Source organism: Parasteatoda tepidariorum, chromosome 5, assembly GCF_043381705.1.
Source record: "Parasteatoda tepidariorum isolate YZ-2023 chromosome 5, CAS_Ptep_4.0, whole genome shotgun sequence".
Taxonomy (NCBI): Eukaryota; Metazoa; Arthropoda; class Arachnida; order Araneae; family Theridiidae; genus Parasteatoda; species Parasteatoda tepidariorum.
The window spans coordinates 92,807,141-92,826,413 of record NC_092208.1 but is presented as its reverse complement, the minus strand read 5'-3'; the positions used below and the strand labels follow the sequence as shown (position 1 = coordinate 92,826,413).

Here is a 19,273-nt window from a genome sequence, read left to right as displayed (position 1 = left end):
AAATGCAAGGTTGTTTACAAAAAAAAAATTAAATTATAGATTGTTTGGAAATGTTGAAAAGAATGTTTTTTTGTGTTCATGGTAAATTATACATTCTATTTTTAAATTATAAATTTGTTTAGTTTTACTTATTTATTTATTTAACACTTGATCTTTGAAAGATGGGCGATAATCAATGGAAACGTCTATGGCTCTATAGTTTTGAGTCGAATTTGAAAAAAAGAAAATACCGTTTTGTAATAGTTTGACAAATTTGGGGTTAAACCCAAAAAATTGTGTGAAAGAGCATTTTCTTTCCAGTTAACATGAAAACGAGTAATGTGAATATGTTTTTAGTTATGTGATAACGAAAATTATATTTTAATTTTTAAATGTCTTTCGATTGTATAACATATACTTTCGATCCGCTTCTGTTCTGTCAAGCCTAATTTGAATTAGCTTTGATATTCTCTCTGTGCTACGCTTGTGTTTAGTCTTTAAACTGTTTTCATTTTAAGATTTAGTGTGTGTGTGTGTTTGTGAATCATAAACTTACTGTTCTAACTAAATAAATGCCAATTAAATAAACTAATTAAATCAACTGACTAATTAAATAAATAATACTAAAAAATTGAAGTGATAAGATATTATTTGATTAAAAACTTGTCCGATTTCAAGACTTGCAGACTTGAATGAGAATAAAGAAAAGAGATTTGAAATAAACGTAAAGTTGCCAACGAAAAATAAGAATGAGAAAATAAACTAGAGAATAGAACAGTAACCGAGAGAGAAAAACAAAACGAAGAACAGAACAGGAAAAACCACAGAAACTGAGAGGAGCAAATCAGGGTAAAATGCATTTCCTCGCGTTATGGAGAGGTGGTGACGAACTAAAGTGGAGAATCAGCATTCATATAAATAAAACAAGATTAAAGGGCATCAAGATGAACTGATGTGACAGGGTATCAAATACTTTTGGTATTTTCGAAATTGAATTTATGCCCAAAATTCCAACAATGGGCAGGAATCGACGATTTCTCGTATTACTGACATATCTATTGTTTTTCTTAAGTTAAACTTTTAGCGCTCGTCTTGTTTGTTAAATGTAGCCTAGATCACACTAGCAAGGAATATGGTAAATGTCCCAGCGATTGTCATATAAAATAGAAAAAAAAATTTAGTCTATTTCACAAATCTTCGAAATTTTCAAAACCATCTCTTAGCTACTAAAGAACAATGAATTCACCCTATTGATTTTAATGATTTATGCCAACATTTTCTTCTTTCAAAAATTTATGAATGATATTTTCTTCTTCCTTCCATCAATAAATGCATTTTTGGAAAAGATAACTAATTATGAGATAACATTAAGACTGAATAAAAAATAATCTAATTTTATGAATGAAACTAAATCAAGAGTTTGAGCAAACACCCGACCCAGTAAATAAATAATATTTTTCTGATTAAATCAATCATCCCTCAACCACGTCTGAAGTTTATCATCAGAAGAAAAATCAACTTAAGATTAATTAAACGTACCTATGTTCGATTAAATATTGATTTTCTTCGTATTTAGCAGAGTAATTTTACAAATAGATTTTGATTTGTCAGTGGTATTTTACTTGACGATTATAACTGTTTGGACCTTGCTTAAATTTCATTTAAAAAAAAAAAAACATTTTTTAAAAAATTATTAATGTTTCTAAATTATGGTAATTCTAGGATTAAATCATTGCTTAAATGTGTATATGAGCCGCAGTGACTTAGGGAATAGAGATAACCCTAGGTTCGAATCCCAGTGGTGGTTGGCTGATGTGAATTCTACTCCTGGCTCGCACCGACCACAACGTAAACGTAAAATATCTTCAGTGGTAGACGTAGCATGGGTTAGAATCCACTTGTCGTCGGGCTAACTTTGAGAGGTTTTTGTGGTTTTCCACTTCCTGTAACGTAAATGCAGATGAGTTCCGTCAAAAAGTACTCTACGAAGGCTAGATTGTCCCAATGTTTTATACAGGAGATCTCTTTGTCTTCTGGGATGAGTTCAAAATGACAAGGCAACGGAGTTGAACATTGATAATCGTGAACTAAGAATCGGGTCGGCTATTAAAACACAGATAATAAATATAAAATGAGCTTGAAGTTATGATTAGTTCCATATACAGAATGTTTTGCTTATTTATTTTTGTTTGTTCAAAATAAAAATATAAATATTATAAAAATATTTTATATTTTAGTGTATTAATATATGAAAATATATTATGAAAAACTTAATTTTTTACGATTCTATTTTTGGAAAATTTAATTTAAAAAGAAGTTTAGTATTTACACTTGATAATCACAAACGCAGCGAAGCATCTACACTTATAATTGCTCTCAATCTTTAAAAAATATTTCGTAACAACTATATGCTCTCAAAAACATTTCCTTGATGTTATTTTGGATACACAATCTTCGTATTTTCTATAAAACATATTTGGGTTGTTTTATTTCTAAAGTAATATTCTAACATAAGCTCATAACAATAATGGTGAACATATATTATTGTTATGAGAAATTCATAAATGTATAATGATTAACGTTTAAAGTCACTGATCACTGAACCATTATGAATATAAAATACGTCTACGCATCTAGCTCAAAATAGATTTTTTTTTACAAATTCACTTAAATATGTGTATTATGTAATATTTTTATAATATATGAAACATATTTCAGATGTTTTATTTTTAATATAATATTCTAACATTAGCTTATAACAATGGTAAACAACCATTATTATTTTGAGTAATCAATAAATGTGTAATAATTAACTTATGAAGACACTGAACTATTTTAAATACATTACTATATAAATCCACAAATCTATCTTTAAATAGATTTTTTTACAGTTTCACTTAAATATGTATCTTTTATTCGTCGTTAGATTATAATCAGGAAATTATTTGCATTATTTAGCAATAAAGGAAACAAATTTATGCCATACAATAATTTAAATGTAAATGTAGAATAAACACGAATTAATTAAATGTAGAAAAAGCTGAGCAACACGTGATTTGCATATAAATGAACTGTAAAGGTGTCATTGCCTTAAATCAAATGATTTAATTCGACAGTTAAAAAAATTACTAAAATAAATCGTTATTATAATCAGTTTTAAAAAGAAAGAAAAAAACTTGATAATTATCAAAATATGTCTAGTTTTTCAAAAAAAAACTTAAGGTGATTAGAATAGAAATATAATTTTTATAAATGAGATAATGATTAAATAAACGTGTACAAGGTGTTTTGAAAAGATCTCCCTTAAAATTTGTATTTTTAGAATCTTTGTAAAAAGAAAATTTAAAAAGCTATACGCATTCGCATTTTAATTCTCGAGCAAAAAAAAAAAAAAAAAAAAAAAAAAAAAANAAAAAAAAAAAAAAACCTAATTAAAACTGGAATTTTTTTTTAACTGAAATAATACTAAATAGAAATTATTTGTTGTGAACTGTAACCAAAGAGAATGTTGGTGTAAAGAACACGAAAAGCCTGTTAGAATGCGATATCTTGAAAATCCTTCTTGCAATTCTCTTCTCCAATCAAATAGGTTTTTGCACAGTGCGCAAAAGAGAATAAATTTTGTTCTAAGTATCTGATTTTCATGTATTAGAACTCCATTTTAATGGCATGTGGGCCTAACTTGAAACATATTTATTAATTTTTGCATATTTTAAAATACGAAATCAGACTCAAAAACGTAATTTCTCTGCATAAACATTCCTTTTTTAATTTGGATTCCTTACCCTTAAAAAAACTAGTGAATCCACATTCTGAAAAGTATGATTCCAATAGTATGGTCAGTAGATTAGCCAAAAAGTTGCACCGTAATTCCATTTTTTTGTGTGTATTTCGTCATAATTTGAAATGTTTTTAAGTGAAACTAAAAATTTCTAAACTTAATTAAAAAATTCGCGTACTCAAAGATAATTCTGGGGAGGAAAATTTTTTAACAATTATTTTTTATAATTTCAGTTTATAATAGTCAAAAAAATTTAAATTATAAGACACAATTTTGCATCATTTTAAAGCATGTAGCTTTATATGCCAAAATATAAAATTGTTACAAATTCGGTTAAATAACTCTTCACATTCTTTTATAATTTATTTTCATTAAATTAGACTCACTTCTGATACAGTTTTAATTTATTGTTTTTACAAAATGCATAAAGTAACTGAATTAAAATTACAGTCACCAATGTGTGTAATAAATTTAAAGAGCCTGCTAATGTACAGGATACACATATTTCTAAGTATCCGATTTTCATGTATTAGAACTCCATTTTAATGGTACGCGGGCACGAGTTTTTAACTTATTCCTACACGGAAAAAATAATCTGTATGGTAAAGAGGTTTCTGGTAAAAAAACAACAACAACATAATTCTGATAATGAAATTAAAATATATTATATGGTATTTAAACCATTCATATGGTAATGGTTTCCGTTCATATGGTGAGGGTTTGCCAGAAATTCTGGTTTCGAAATTATAGTTCTCATTACCACACATATTGTGAAATATTAAGTAAATTTGATTGTATAAATAGTTTTTATACCATACTCTAAGGTATCATGATAAAATTACTTATTGTTACAATATTTACCAACTTTTATCACAGATAATAAAATAATATTTATTGTTAGTTTTAGTAAAATAGTTTTGAAAGCTCTACGGTAAGAAAAAAAAATTCCGTGCTTTTTGATGTTCCGTTGAGCCAAAAGCACAATAAATTTTACTGCATTTTGGAAGTTTTGACCAGTGAACTAGTAGAAGTGAAGGCATTATTTATTGCATAATGTTTGATTATTTTTAAATGAGTAGATTTAGATTATGTTCTCTAGAAAAATATAAAGAAGATCTATTGACTTTTAAAACATTTTGATGTATGATATTTTAACTCATAAGTTCAGTTTAGAAAAAAATTGTGTTCAAATAAAAACTACATCATAAAAAATATATTTTCTTATATTTATTTTTTATTAAAACGGGATTTCATTGCCTCTTAAGACATTGACAGAGAATACTCTTCCTTATTCCCACTTCAAATACACAAATTTCTTGGACAAAAAGGGTTATAAAATAATAAAAAAGTATAAATTATGCAAGATTCATTAAAAAATTATGAGTTTAAAATATGAAATTTGAATGGAATAAAAATAGGTTTTGAAATAATATTTTAATGTAAGGTATTAAAAGCTTATAAAACACAAATGCAGTTAAATCTTGCCCACCATTTTGTTCATTAATAGAATTGTTAATGTAAAAGTTATTTTTGAACAATAGTTTTCCATTAATTTAAATTGCATCTAACTACATAATTTCTTTAAAAATCATGGCATAATTTATTTTCATTATTAATCAGTATAAAATAAAGACGTACATAATTACTCTAAGTAAAAGCAATTACGAAATGATTTCATAAAAATGTTTTAATGTTTAAAAATACACACTAATTTGTTTATAAACATTTAATGTATAAACAAGTATTATCATTATATTTTAAATACAAATATTTAATTATTATCAATAAAAACTTTAAAAATAACATTTATTACTACTGTTTTCGATATTACGAAATTCATTGTAAAACTTTTTTTTATTTTTATTTTCCCAATAAGGCACATTTTTATTAACAGTTCAACTGAGCAATTGTCATTTCAATTGTATTTTATCTTCGACTTTTAACTATTTCAATTGACTCGGGGAATATTATCACGGAATCTTATTTAAATATACTTCATAAATATTGCACTTTAGTTCCTTTGAGAATCTAAAATGGAATACAATTGGAAAATGTAATGCTAGAATTTTGTGTCGTAATATTTGGAAGAGCTTTTGTCATATGTTTGTTTGATCAAAATATTAAATATACGATTAAATAAAAATTTCAGTTATTCTTATAATTTATTGCTTTTTAAATATTTGGGGAATTATTATTTTATTATTATTTCAATCTTTATGAAGAGCTATGTTTCAAATATTAAAATTTACTGATATGTATAATTAGATAATAATTTGTGCAATAAATCGTAAAATTGTAAATGAATTGTAATGCAATTAGTTGTAAATGTTACTAATAATATTTAATAAGTATTTACCATATTTATACATTACTGTATTTATTTATTTATTAAAAAATGATAGTATTGCTCTTTAAAATTTAGTATCTTAATATTAAAAATAATAGAGTTCTGCGTAATTAAATAATAATATTAGCGACCTAAATAATATAATAAATAATAAATTAAATATAATAATAAAATAAATTAAATAACAAATTAAATAATATAATAAATAATAATATAATTAAATAACAAATTAAACAATATGATTAAAAACCTATAAATTTAGTTCATCTGACGACCAAATTTAGAATGCATAGTTTAAAAATGTGATTATCAAGAATATTTTAGACAATATTTCAATCAGTTTGCTCAAAATGCCAATTCTGTACAGATTCTAGTTATTTTAAACATGCTTCAACTGTGATGCAAAAATTTTAGCGAATGTTAAATTTAGGTATTTAAAAAAATAAGTATTAAAGTTTGTTTTTATTTCAAAGTAATATTCGAGTTTATTCCGATTTCCATCACAATATCAAGATATTTAAGTTTACAATTCATAACTTCATTTCTAAATGATACAAATTTACGTTTTTCTTTTGATGCGATTGGCGAAAAATGTGCATAATAACATGATTCTAGATAAACATTAAGAAATGTAATTCTCTTTTATAGCTTCGTTTGTTTAAGATAAGTTTGTTAAGATAAAATAGTTCTTGAAAAGTCCGGTAACGTACCCCAATTTCTCTTATCACTCATGCTATTATATACACAAAAAGATTAATTTATTTCAATGCATATTATTTAAATGAATATTTTAGACTTAATTTTGCACTTAATTATTATTGATAGTTATTTTAATTAATGTATAATGACAATTTCCAAAATTACCAAGTAAGGTAAATAGTAATAAAAGACTATCAAATATCAGAACCATTAAACATTGCACTCCAAACAATTTCCGATCAAATTACGATTTTACCGCAAAACACATTTTTCAAGGAACATGTAACGAAAACAAAACTTTTACATTAATAATTACAGTAAAATCACTGATTCTAATAAAATATATATTACTGTAAAAAAATACGGTATAATATTTTACTGTAAAAATAGATTATACGGTATAAACTGTTTTTTTTGTTTCGAATAAGCGCCTGTACTTTATATAATTTATCCCGGAATTTCATACGGTGAGATTATTTTTATAACTACAAAACGCAATGGAGAAAAAAAAACACTTTCTATATATATATATATATCTGTGTGTGTGTGTGTGTGTGTGTGTGTGTGTGTGTGTGTGTGTGTGTGNTGTGTGTGCGTGTGCGTGTGCGTGTGCGTGTGTGTGTGTGTGTGTGTTTGTGTGTGTGTGTGTGTGTGTGTGTGTGTTACTTTTTGCATTGAAAAGTCAAATTTTTTTCAAAATGATTTTCATTTTTAGTATTATTATAATTGTTTTTATTAAATTTTAGAAAGAGCTATTGACATTTAAATTTTGATTTTATAATTGCAGAGAATATGATTTACTACTCAAAACTAAGCAAAAAAAATTAAAAATAGACTTATAAAAAAATTAAATATAGACTTAATTAAAATTATATTCATAAAAGATTTTTAGTAGGTGTTAAATAATACATTTATGGGAATATTTACAATTTTAAAAGTTAATTTAAAAAGTTTGTAAATTTATTATCTCCATCAATATTGCAGAACAATATTTATTGGGTCACTATTTTTTATATTTCCTATTCATAATACTCTTTTGAGTTCTAATGACCATAAGAACTTCCTTTAATTTTGTATCAAAATTGTCAAGATGATATTTATTTGCCTGACGGTATTATTTCTCAGAACAATAACCTAACTTCAAACATTTGAAAATAAAGGAAAATTAAGGAACAGGGATATAAAGCAACTAATTTTTCGTTCCATGTAGTGGTCGTCATCAATCGTGATTACACAACGATACATTAATATATTCTGTAAATAACAAGAGAAAAATATGACTTCATTTTGGTGAGTCTTAAATAAGGACTTTATGGAAACTAACGACTTAAGATAAATTTCAAACATAATGAAGAGGAATTTGTTTTTTCGTCAGGAAAATAAACAACCAACTTATAACAGTGAATTCACTGAATTCACTCTATTTAGAAACTCTTTTATTTCAATCTATTAAAAAATTAAAATAAATAAGTGACTCGTATAATTCTGTTAAGATTGATTTCTAATTCATACTTTAATAAATAATTTGCGTCTTTAGTAAAACGATTTGTTATTTGTTGAAAATTTAATTATATTTATAATTTATCATTGAAAAAATATAAGGAAATTAAAAAAAACCTAACTGATCAGGGTGTTAAGAAGGGTTAATACTAAACTAGAAATCATTTTTAGTAATCGGCCCATTAGAAAAAAGTGAATTATATTTTATTTTATATCATATGATTTTAAGTATTATGTGTAATAAGTAACACATTATAATAAGGCATTCCATTGAATATTTACATCGATAGTTTTTTAATTTACATTATTATTTATCATTATAACATTTACATCCATCAATATTTAAAACCTAATATCAAAAGTATATTTTCTTTTAATTAAAGATATTATATCAAAAGAAAATCGCAATTAAATTAATAAATAGTAATTACATTATATTTTACAATGCATTCAGAAGAAACAAATTTTACCCTGAATTTAAAAAAAATATATATATTTAGGATAAAATATGTAATAAATTCAAGAGATACATATTTAACCTTGAACGCACTTCAAAAAGCACCCATGCTTAATATAGAAATACTTAATCTAAAAATGCTTAGTATAAAAATGCTTAATATAAAATTCCTTTTTGGTATAAAACTTTCTAACATTATTTTAACTGTTGATAAAACATAGAAGGAATACAAGAAATAAGAATAAAAATATAAGAAAACATTCATGTCCAAAGCTATTTTATTGTGATAAAGGTAATAATGTTACCTCGGGGCTGGAATCATCACCCTTAATTTATATTTCATCCGGGTCTTTCTACATGAATTCATAGCTTAAAATATATTTCTTTTTTAGTTTGAAGAAATAGAAAAGCATTTTTTTTTCACAAAGAGCCATAAATAATCAAAATCCCAATTAAAAGGTTATTATCTGAGTTAATCGGTAATAATACTCATTAAGAAAATCCCCAAAATTCCTTCGAGTCTATATGACGTCATATTTTTGAACAAATCAAGATCTCTGAATTTTCCCTTTTCAATGACGTACAATTGAATAAAGAAAAATCTTGCAGCAGATTCCCTTTCAAACTCCTAAATAAATTGCAGGAATTTGTGTGGCTTTTTGATAGTGTCATGGATAGCTAGCTCGGTTCCCGATCCTAATATCCCTTCTTGTGAAGAACCATCAATGTAAACTGGGGGAAAATTCAACGTAAGCTGTGAAATAAAGTTATTTATTATTAATAAAATGTCTGTTTATTTGAAATAGCTTGAAGTGTTGTTTTATCACTTTAATAAAAGATAGACTTATTCAGAAGGTTAGCAAATATTATTCACCATAGCTGTTCTATTTTTCATCCAGACTGTTGCCATACAACATACAAGAAATGATTTATAATCATCTTGCTTAATCGATTCATTATCGATTAAGAATAATACTGCAAGCTAATTCTTTTGTAAATTCTATCCATTGAAAGACATTTTATTCGATATATATATTTTAGAGTCCTTATTTAAAATTAAGGAAAAAACACAGTCACATTAGAGGTCGCCAACTAAAAATTAGTTGTTATGAAATCTATGCCAAGTATGTAGAGAATTTTTGAAGAAGATGGGAATGAAAACATTTAAACAAGTTTGATTCTTGTAATAATTATAATCTGTGACAAATAATTTATCACAGTAAACGGGTGGAACTCTTATTCTATCGAACTTTTTGCAAAGAATATTTTTCTTACAACTCATGAAGGAAAAATGTGCCTTCAAGAAAATCTATTCAAGATATCATCGCGAATTTAAAAGTACATATAATTAGAAGTACAAAATTCAAATTGCGCATAATTGGGATTAAAATTGCATTGTGATTAAAATGCACGAGCTTTAAAAAAAATTCCAAAACATTAAAAACGTTTCATTTAATTATAATTTAACTATTCCTTATGTATATATTTATAATTTTTAAAAATTATTTTTGTAGTAATATTCTTATCGATGTGCTATAGGGTGACCATCCACGTACAATATATACATGAATGTAGCTTTGGGCATTTTCATGTCATTCACGTTTTTAAAAATACTGAATTTGCAGTTACTCTTGTCTGGATAGTATGTCACTGTACAAGAACAAAAATTTAAAAATTATAAATCAAGATTACCTCGAAGGTAGTAATTGAAAAACATTCTGGTGCATCATAAGTATTTACGAGGTAAGGAACACAAAAATTATCCGAATTTTTTTTCAATATTATTTATAAAATAGTATTAATTCTTTTTGAAAATCGTGAAAAAATATTGTTTCTATATCAATGAAGTTGCGATATGTTACTTAAATACATTTTTTTATTGTATTATATATATATATAAATTTACGTTTTTCTTTTGATGCGATTGGCGAAAAATGTGCATAATAACATGATTCTAGATAAACATTAAGAAATGTAATTCTCTTTTATAGCTTCGTTTGTTTCTACGATAAAATAGTTCTTGAAAAGTCCGGTAACGTACCCCAATTTCTCTTATCACTCATGCTATTATATACACAAAAAGATTAATTTATTTCAATGCATATTATTTAAATGAATATTTTAGACTTAATTTTCCAATTAATTATTATTGATAGATATTTTAATTAATGTATAATGACAATTTCCGAAATTACCAAGTAAGGTAAATAGTAATAAAAGACTATCAAATATCAGANAGGGAAACGAGAATATTTGGTTGGATCAATGTTAAGTCTATGGAACAGAAGTCGCTTTTAACGAGCAAGACCCGGTTTTAGCGAGCAATATTTTTCTGTCTTGCAATCTTTTTTTCAAAATGATAAGAAATGCGCGCGAAATAAAAAAAAAAACGCGAACTGAAACTTCAAAGTAAGCTAACAAATTACTATTTTAAATATGTAGATTAATGAAAAAAATAAATGTTTTGGTAAGAATCTCTTCCTTTATTTTTCTTTCCGTTTATTGCTTCTTTCCTTTAAGACTGTAGCGCAAATAGAAATTTTTTGCTGTTGGGGGGGGGGGTAGTTGTCATTAAATTAAGAAAAGTATTTAATTAAATTATTTAAAGTAAGTAAGTATTAATTAAATTTTATGTAAATTCAATAATTTGACCTCCCCCCCCCTCTTCTGGTAGCTCGCCTGCCTTAAGGACCCGTTTATTACGAGCACTCGGATTTAACGAGTACATGTTACGGTCCCTTTGTGCTCGTTATAAACGAGTTCGACTGTATATGCATGCTCCTATATTTAATGAAACTTTATTCATTTATATACCTGAAATTAATGTACTATTTTCAGGTATATAAAAGATATAAAAATGTATGAACATTAAGTATATGTTTTAAAGAATGTCTCTTTAAAAACAATGCAGAATTTTTGTGTACCTATATAAGGAAAAATACCCCCCTCCACTAGAAAAAAAAACAATTCAAAAGAATACAAAATCAGAATTTGCAGTTTTATCGTATACATGTCGTTTTGTTTGTATTGTGTCATTTTATACATTAATATTTGTGAAAATTGCAACTGCATGGCATAAATGAACATGCGCAATAAAAGGCGGCACCTGCGCATTCACTTTGTGATTGCATGTCTTACTCCACTTTACATTTCATGCAAGTTTGGTTCAATTTGTATGATTCCTTTGTGCTGTTGAAATTTTCACAAACATGTATATAGTATGAATTATTTTGATAAATAAAGGATTGCTTTTCAAATATTCAATTTTATTTTATTTTATTTTGTGACCTAATCAAACCAGTTGCCGTGTTTTCGCTTTTTTCCCCGTTTTTTTAGTACTTACATTTTTTAGTTGCTGTAATTATAATCCAAAGTCAGTAACCAATATTACTTGCTTGTTAGAATTTTCTTTCTTCGTTAAATATTAATAGTATCACGCATTCTATTTATTCTTTAAATGCTGAAGTTATTTAATCTCTTATCCCTTTCATAGCTGCGTATGCGTGTGTTTTAAGTTTCGATAATTTTATAACAGTCGTACTGGATTTCTGTTCTTAAGGGTTTGGAAACTGTTTCTTTTAGGTTTTATTAAATGATGCGTATGACGCTTGTAAATTTTATGAATTTCAGAGACTATGCTTTTATTTTTTAAAGCTTTATTGTTAAAACTTCTTTACTCTCATATATTTATTTAATTTATTTCTCATATAATTATCAGATTAAAACTTAACCGCACATGTTTTCATATATGTTTGTTATGAAGCACGTTTGGAATTTTAATTTTATTTCAAGAACTTGTGTACCCCTAAAAATTTATCTGATATGTTTCTCATATGTGAATCCCATTAAGAAACAGCACATGTTTTCTGATAGGGTTGTTATAAAACATATTTTAGAGTTTCATTTTCATTTTAACAACTTCTCCACCCCTATATATTTATATGATATATTTCTTATTTGTGTATCTAATTAAAATTTACCTGTACATGTATTCATATATTTCGGTTTAAAACTTGCTTATTTAGAAACGGTACATTAATATTGAGTTTCATTTTTTAAGTACTTTTCTATCCTAGTGTATTTATATGATGAATTTTTATGTATGAATTCGATTAAAGTTTAAATGTAGAAAATGATATAAACTATATTTCATAGCAAAACTTTTTTTGAGTGATATGTACATGATAGTTAAGGGATTCTATTAAGTTCTTTATATTTATATATTTTTAAAATTAGCGTTTTGAAACATGTTTACTTAATTCGGATGTAAAAATTGTTAAGTTATATTGCGAATTGAACAGAATTTATTACGCATGTATGTTTATGTAATCCTTTGCATGTATGTTTATCCTATTTTCTCCTAAGTGAACTATTATACCCGAAGAAAATGAAAATTACAGAAATAAATAAATATAAAAAGAGAGAGAGCGAGATATACATATTCGCCGTGTCAGAAAGTATACCTAATGTTACTAAATTAGACAAGTTTTTCCATCGATGCTAATAACCCTTTGACAATTTTAACGAGGTACCGTAAAAACACTAACTAATTTATTTTTCTTTTAAGAAAATAACTGTTTTAAACTTATAAAATTATTATAGTATGGATGTTTTAATTCTAATTAATTGTTTGCTTTAGTCTAATCTACATGTAATTAATATTCTAGTATAGAATTGGATTCTAGTATTAGAGATTAATATTGTAATTAAAGTAAATAATGATGGAATATAAAAATATGCAAGTTAAATAGTTTCATAACAATTTTCTTCTCATCTTCTGAAAAATATTGTTACCCAATTAAAATATTTGCTTAATTAAAAGTTGCATGGGTCACAAATACAAACAAATCTTTTCTAATTTTAAAGATATATTTTATGCGTTTTATATAATGGGACAAATAAATTCTTTTAATTATTTCACACAGACTGAATCTTAAACCTATCCACTTCTAAACAAAATAACAAAAAAAAAATAATTTATTAACTAATCAATTAAATAGATTATTTTAAGGGATTCAATTATCTCGTAAGTTTTATTCATTCAATAAAACTTTTTTTCCCTCTCCTCTTAACAAGTATAATTTTAATGTGGATATTCTAAGTTCAGATTATTCTACAAAATAAAGTATATAAAATGATATTAAAAGCAAAATAAGTTAATGATTTAGTGAAATTTAATAAAATATAAACACTGGAATACATTTTCCAAACATTCTTATTATGAACATTAGCTTTTGTATTTAAATTATAAAGATAAAATATAAATTTTTGTTTTGATTGGCAATCATATATATTTGTAAAATTTTTTCTCAGTTGTGAAGGGAGAGCTGCATTTAATGAAACTTTAAATAGAATAGAGCTAGCTGGGTTTTTTCCTTGCATTAAATAGTTCTGAATTTATGCCAGAAAAAACATCTGACAGCATTTCAAAAATGTGTTTTGCATTTGTTTTGAATGTCACTTCGAATACAGTACTATAAAATGAAAAACGTTCGATAGCAAGCGATTACTACTACTAATGTTCCTAGGTACATAAGCACCGGTGCAATTTGTTCATTCCTCCTTTAAATGACAGTGCCAGATACCACAATGGAAAAGTCATTAATATCGTAGCGCTTAATAAAAAAATTAGTTTTTTCACTCACCCTTTTCAAAAGCAAAACCTTGGATTTATTCCAGAGTAACTCACGTTCGCGAATCGTTACATCACCTATGAACAATTCCTCCACCTCTTCCGTTGAAGATGATTCTCTTCTCTATATTTCCCCTAATCTTGTGCCGGTCGTTCTTGGCGACGGCGAAAAGGTAGCCAAGCACTGTAAAAGATGAGGGCTTGGCTTCAATGCGTCATATGACGGGATCGCACGAACTCAGAATAAATTTTAGTAATTTCATTACATATTATATCCGATTTATTTTTTATTTCACCTGTTTAGTTAAAATTAAAAATACGAATTCAAAATCAAGGGTTTTGTATTTATTTATGTATGAACTATCGCTTGCAATTTAAAAATCGTTTGTTTTTTATTTTTAATATCTTTTCATTTATGTTGCCATTCGGCAACAATTTCAAAACCGTTTGCATATTTTCCAGGGATTAATAATGCTTGAATCATTTTAGATTGATTTTATGCAACAGTATCGCCAAATAAGCGATTTGGAAGGTGACCTTAGTTAAAACATACTAGCTTTGCTGGTGTGAGGTTGCTAACTTGCGCATATAATGTTTAAAAAGTGTGAAAAATTTAAAGATGTAACCAAATTTTAAGAATAGCATTCAACAAACAATAATTTTAAATTCATCGTTTGCAGTTTGCTTCATATTGTTGGATAGTTTTTATTTAAAAAAAGACCTTTCTACGTGATTTAAATATGTTTTTAAGCATAATTGTTTTAAAAATAAATACTATTTTTTGGTAACTTTTTTTTAATCTTTGAAATAGCTATGACCAATTTAGCTTTTAAAACGTGTGTAGTGCTTATATAATAGGTATTTATTCATTTATTTAAATTGTATTGTATTGAAAATGTGCATTATTTTCAAATTAAGTTTAAGTAACTTAGTAATTTAGGTAGTCAAAATTGAGAATTTTGATTGAAACTGATTTTGAATGTTATTTAATGAGAAATGCACTTTTTCTCTTAGATACATTTCTTGTTTTGAATTCAAAACAAAACACGAAATTAAAACGCGAAAAAAACTAAATATTTACAAATATTTCTTTTTAATTTTTTGACTTTAAATTTATAGTGTGCCATTTATAGAACACTTTAACGTTTTAACTGCCAAACAATTATTAGAAAGACGTTTTTAAAACTAACACTTTTGTGCTTATATTGCTACTCACTGCTTTAATTATTACGTAAAAACCTATTCAAAATGTTTGTTGGCACGAAATAAATGTAGGAATGTTAGGGCTAAAAAAATTTTTTTTAGTTATACTTTGGACTGAGTGATCCAAACAGTATACTCGAGAAAATTGTCAGTGTTTAACGTTTTTAATGTTGGTGTTTATTTCGTGCCATTGCTTTAAAGATTAAAACCATGTAAGAATGCATACTAGTTTTAAAAAATAAAACAAAAGTAACTGTTGAATAAAAACATTTTTAGTCTTAAAATTAGTTTAATTACAACTTTAATATTTAGTTTCCCATAGAGTTTGGCGCAAAACAAAGTTTTAAATTGCAACTTAGCGCCAAATTTGAACCAAGTGGTTCCCATATTGATTAAATGATTATATTTACACAGCATTTTTCTTTAATGACAGTTTTACATCCTTGGAAACAATCATGTTGTGCTTTAAAAAGAAAAATGCAATCGCTTTCAGTTTTCGTATAATTTTACGAACCTTAATCAATAAGTAAACACGAGCCATTATTGTTGGATTGCGTGAATGAAGTTAGGTTTATGTTTAAACGAACTTAAATTCTATTTATAAAGCTTAATTGACTTTTAATATTCTAATTATTTTCCATAAAATACTGAAAATAGCAGGATTTATCATGCCGTTTAAGCTACACATTGAATAATTTATTTTTGTGTTAGCAAAAAGGTATCTTTATGCATTTGAATTTAATTCATTATCTCTTATGATTTAAAAACCGTTTGTTTTTTTTATTTTTGATGTCCTTTCATAAATCTTCAATATACTTTTAAGAAAATCTGATAAATCAAATATGATTCTAATAAAATTTAAATTGCAAATCATTTAATCTTTTTCCTAACCTATATATTATATGAACACACCAACAATCAAGGATATAAAATTACGAGAGTTTTTTTTTTCGGTGATAGGATTAGATTTTATTGAAAAGAACGTTTTAAAATCACAAATAGCAAAAATTTATTAAAAATCAATACACGTTTCGTTGTTACAATGGTATTTATTAGTAGGATAAAAGACATTTTTTTTTATCTGCTCACTTTTCTTTTTATCATCTCTTTTATCTGATTTTTGTTTTACTGATGAAAATGTACCATTGTGACATTGGAAAGCGTATTGTTTTTTAATACATTTTTACTATTTGTGATTTTAAAAAGCTGTTTTTAATGGTATCATGCAGATTGCCCCGACATTAACGCAAAATTTTAAATGAGGGTCATGAATGTTACTCACGAGAAGAAACTATATCGAAGCAGCTGATGGTCAAGTGATATTAAAAAGGAAGCAATACACGAAAGAATATTGAGTTTTCATTTTGAACATTACTTTAATAATTTAACCATTTCCAATTTTTGATTTTGGTGAGCTTAACTAGCCACTTGAATCATTAGATTTCAAACGCTTGTGAAAGTTTTCTTTTTCTTTCTTTATTTATTTTTATTTCTTAGACATATGTATGTCACTATAAGCCCATAACTACTTACGCCTGGAGGACAAAATTCAACAGCATATTGATAAAAATTAGACACATTTCTGCAAAAAATGGTTTTTGAAATTTTTGACTAAACATTTTGTACATACCATCAAAATCACTAATACCCTATTTTCAATATGTTATTCATACATAATTCTATACTTTATACAATAAAATATTCACAGTTTTTAATTAAAAACCTGTTTTTTTTTTAAATCAAGATTATTTGTGTGACATTTGGGACACAATGTTTAATACTAGGTTCTCAACTTACTATTATGGTTTTAGAAATATCCTCGGTTTTTACACTTTTGATGAACTACACTTGGATATAATAATGACATATCTACTCCGAAAAAGAGAGGACAACCAGTACTTTTTACCGTGAAATCCTTTTTAACTGCAAAATTTTGCAGAACACGTATTCTAATTTACCGTAATTTTTATACAGTAATATTTATTGTAAAATCAATGAAACACACTGAGAAAAACATTTGATAAACATTACTGATTTGATAAACATTACTGAGAAAATTTTGGTATAAAATTTTAAGGTAAAAATAGATTTAACGTATCCTGCATACAAGGTACCAGCTTTTTTTCCCTTTATTTTTTCCGGAATTTTTCGCAGTGTACTAAATAAGTCTTCTGAAAGTAACGCCGTTATTGTTTCTGTCAAAGAGTTAAGTATTTTTAGTAGAAATAGAATAGTAGAAGTTGAAGTTAATTTTAAAAAAAATACCCTCTAACTTTTTTTTAAAGAAAAAGTATATATATAGTGTAAAGTCTCAAAAAAATTTCTAAATATATTTTAACAAGTTAGTAAAATATAAATTAGATTCTAAATATTTAAATATTAGTTTTAAAATTTAATTAAATTAGAAAGAAATGTCTTATGAATGAATACATAAGACATTTTAGTAATCTTAAGAATTATACATGTATTTAAAGGTTTTGAGCATTTTACCTGCAAACTTAAAATGCAGACACAATTCTCAAAACATAATGAAACTTTAAAAAGAAAGAATAAAGACATTATTTTAAGCACTATTTTATCTTTCAAAATTCACATAAGAAATATATGGATGTACAGTACTGCAAAGTGTTAATGAAATTTTATTTTCGTTAGAAAATATCGATATTTTACTGAATGGCTTGATTTTGTTTTTCAGTTTAACCGATTTGCATTGTTATTGACCGTCAAACTGAACAATCTAATTCGAATGAAGAAAAAAAAACTTTTTACAAAACAAATTAACAAAGCAACAACATTGATTTAACAAAACATTTTTATTGACATTTGAAAAATAATGACTACTGATAAGTTTAGATGGAGAATTTTATAAAAAGTGCCGTATCCTTATTTATGATGTGACCAGGAAAGCTGTTATAAAATAACTTTAAAAATGTTTTAATAATACTTCTGACTTTGTAATTTGGTAACTAGGTTCCACGAACCTAGTTACCAAATTACAATGGTTCAATGAATGACGTGAGGTAAAAATTATTTCAAAATATTAATTAGCTACTTTCTAAATAAGGAAATTGGATTCATAAAATTTTCTTTTCGTTTAGATTGAGCAAATAGAATATTTTTCTGTCAGACGAAAACCCCTTTACAATTGGCTCATAAATATATGTTATATTGGATACTATTAGAAAGGAGTTCAAGCTTGCATTCCAACTTTAAGATAGATTAACAAGAGTTTCGAAAATGACTCGTTGATAAACCTACTAAAAGGAAAACAGAAGGAAACGTTATGCACAAGAAACCAGGGCTAAAGAGAATAGAAGGGCTGGTTCATTCCTTTGAAGTAGCTCTCGCCGCGCCAATCCTCCGATTTTCTCTAGTGACGTCACTTTGGCGCAAAGCTCGCACTTTTACTTCAGGAACGGAGCGTTCGGCCCTACTAGCTCTTACTAATATTGGAGCATTTCCTTTTGCGAGATATTCTAAGACATTTGTTATTTTCTATAATGACTTTCCTCAGTTTTTGCAGTGAATTTACAAGAATTTAAAACTATTATCGAAATGCCAGTTTGCACGATTGCAACTTGAAAACATTTTATAGAGAAACAAAAGGAAAAAATATAATTTTCCGCGTGTTCCCTAAAGTAAATGAACAACTATGTAAAGAATGGATTCCGAAAT

General features: G+C 26.1%; 2 protein-coding genes across 8 annotated transcripts in view; one reads left to right on the top strand and one right to left on the bottom strand.

Annotated features, from left to right (window-relative positions):
- LOC107440819 (tetraspanin-9-like) overlaps positions 1–14,553 on the bottom strand; it is a 231,209-nt gene extending 216,656 nt beyond the window's left edge. For 2 of the 3 annotated variants that reach the window (XM_043040727.2, XM_043040730.2), the window contains exon 1: positions 14,409–14,530. The gene's annotated coding sequence lies outside the window, so the exon portion shown is untranslated. Of the gene's footprint in view, positions 1–14,408 lie in introns of all 3 variants that reach the window. The other variant, XM_043040728.2, reaches the window with a different exon arrangement.
- LOC107440814 (uncharacterized) overlaps positions 1–19,273 on the top strand; it is a 651,143-nt gene that overhangs the window by 305,258 nt on the left and 326,612 nt on the right. The window lies entirely within an intron of this gene.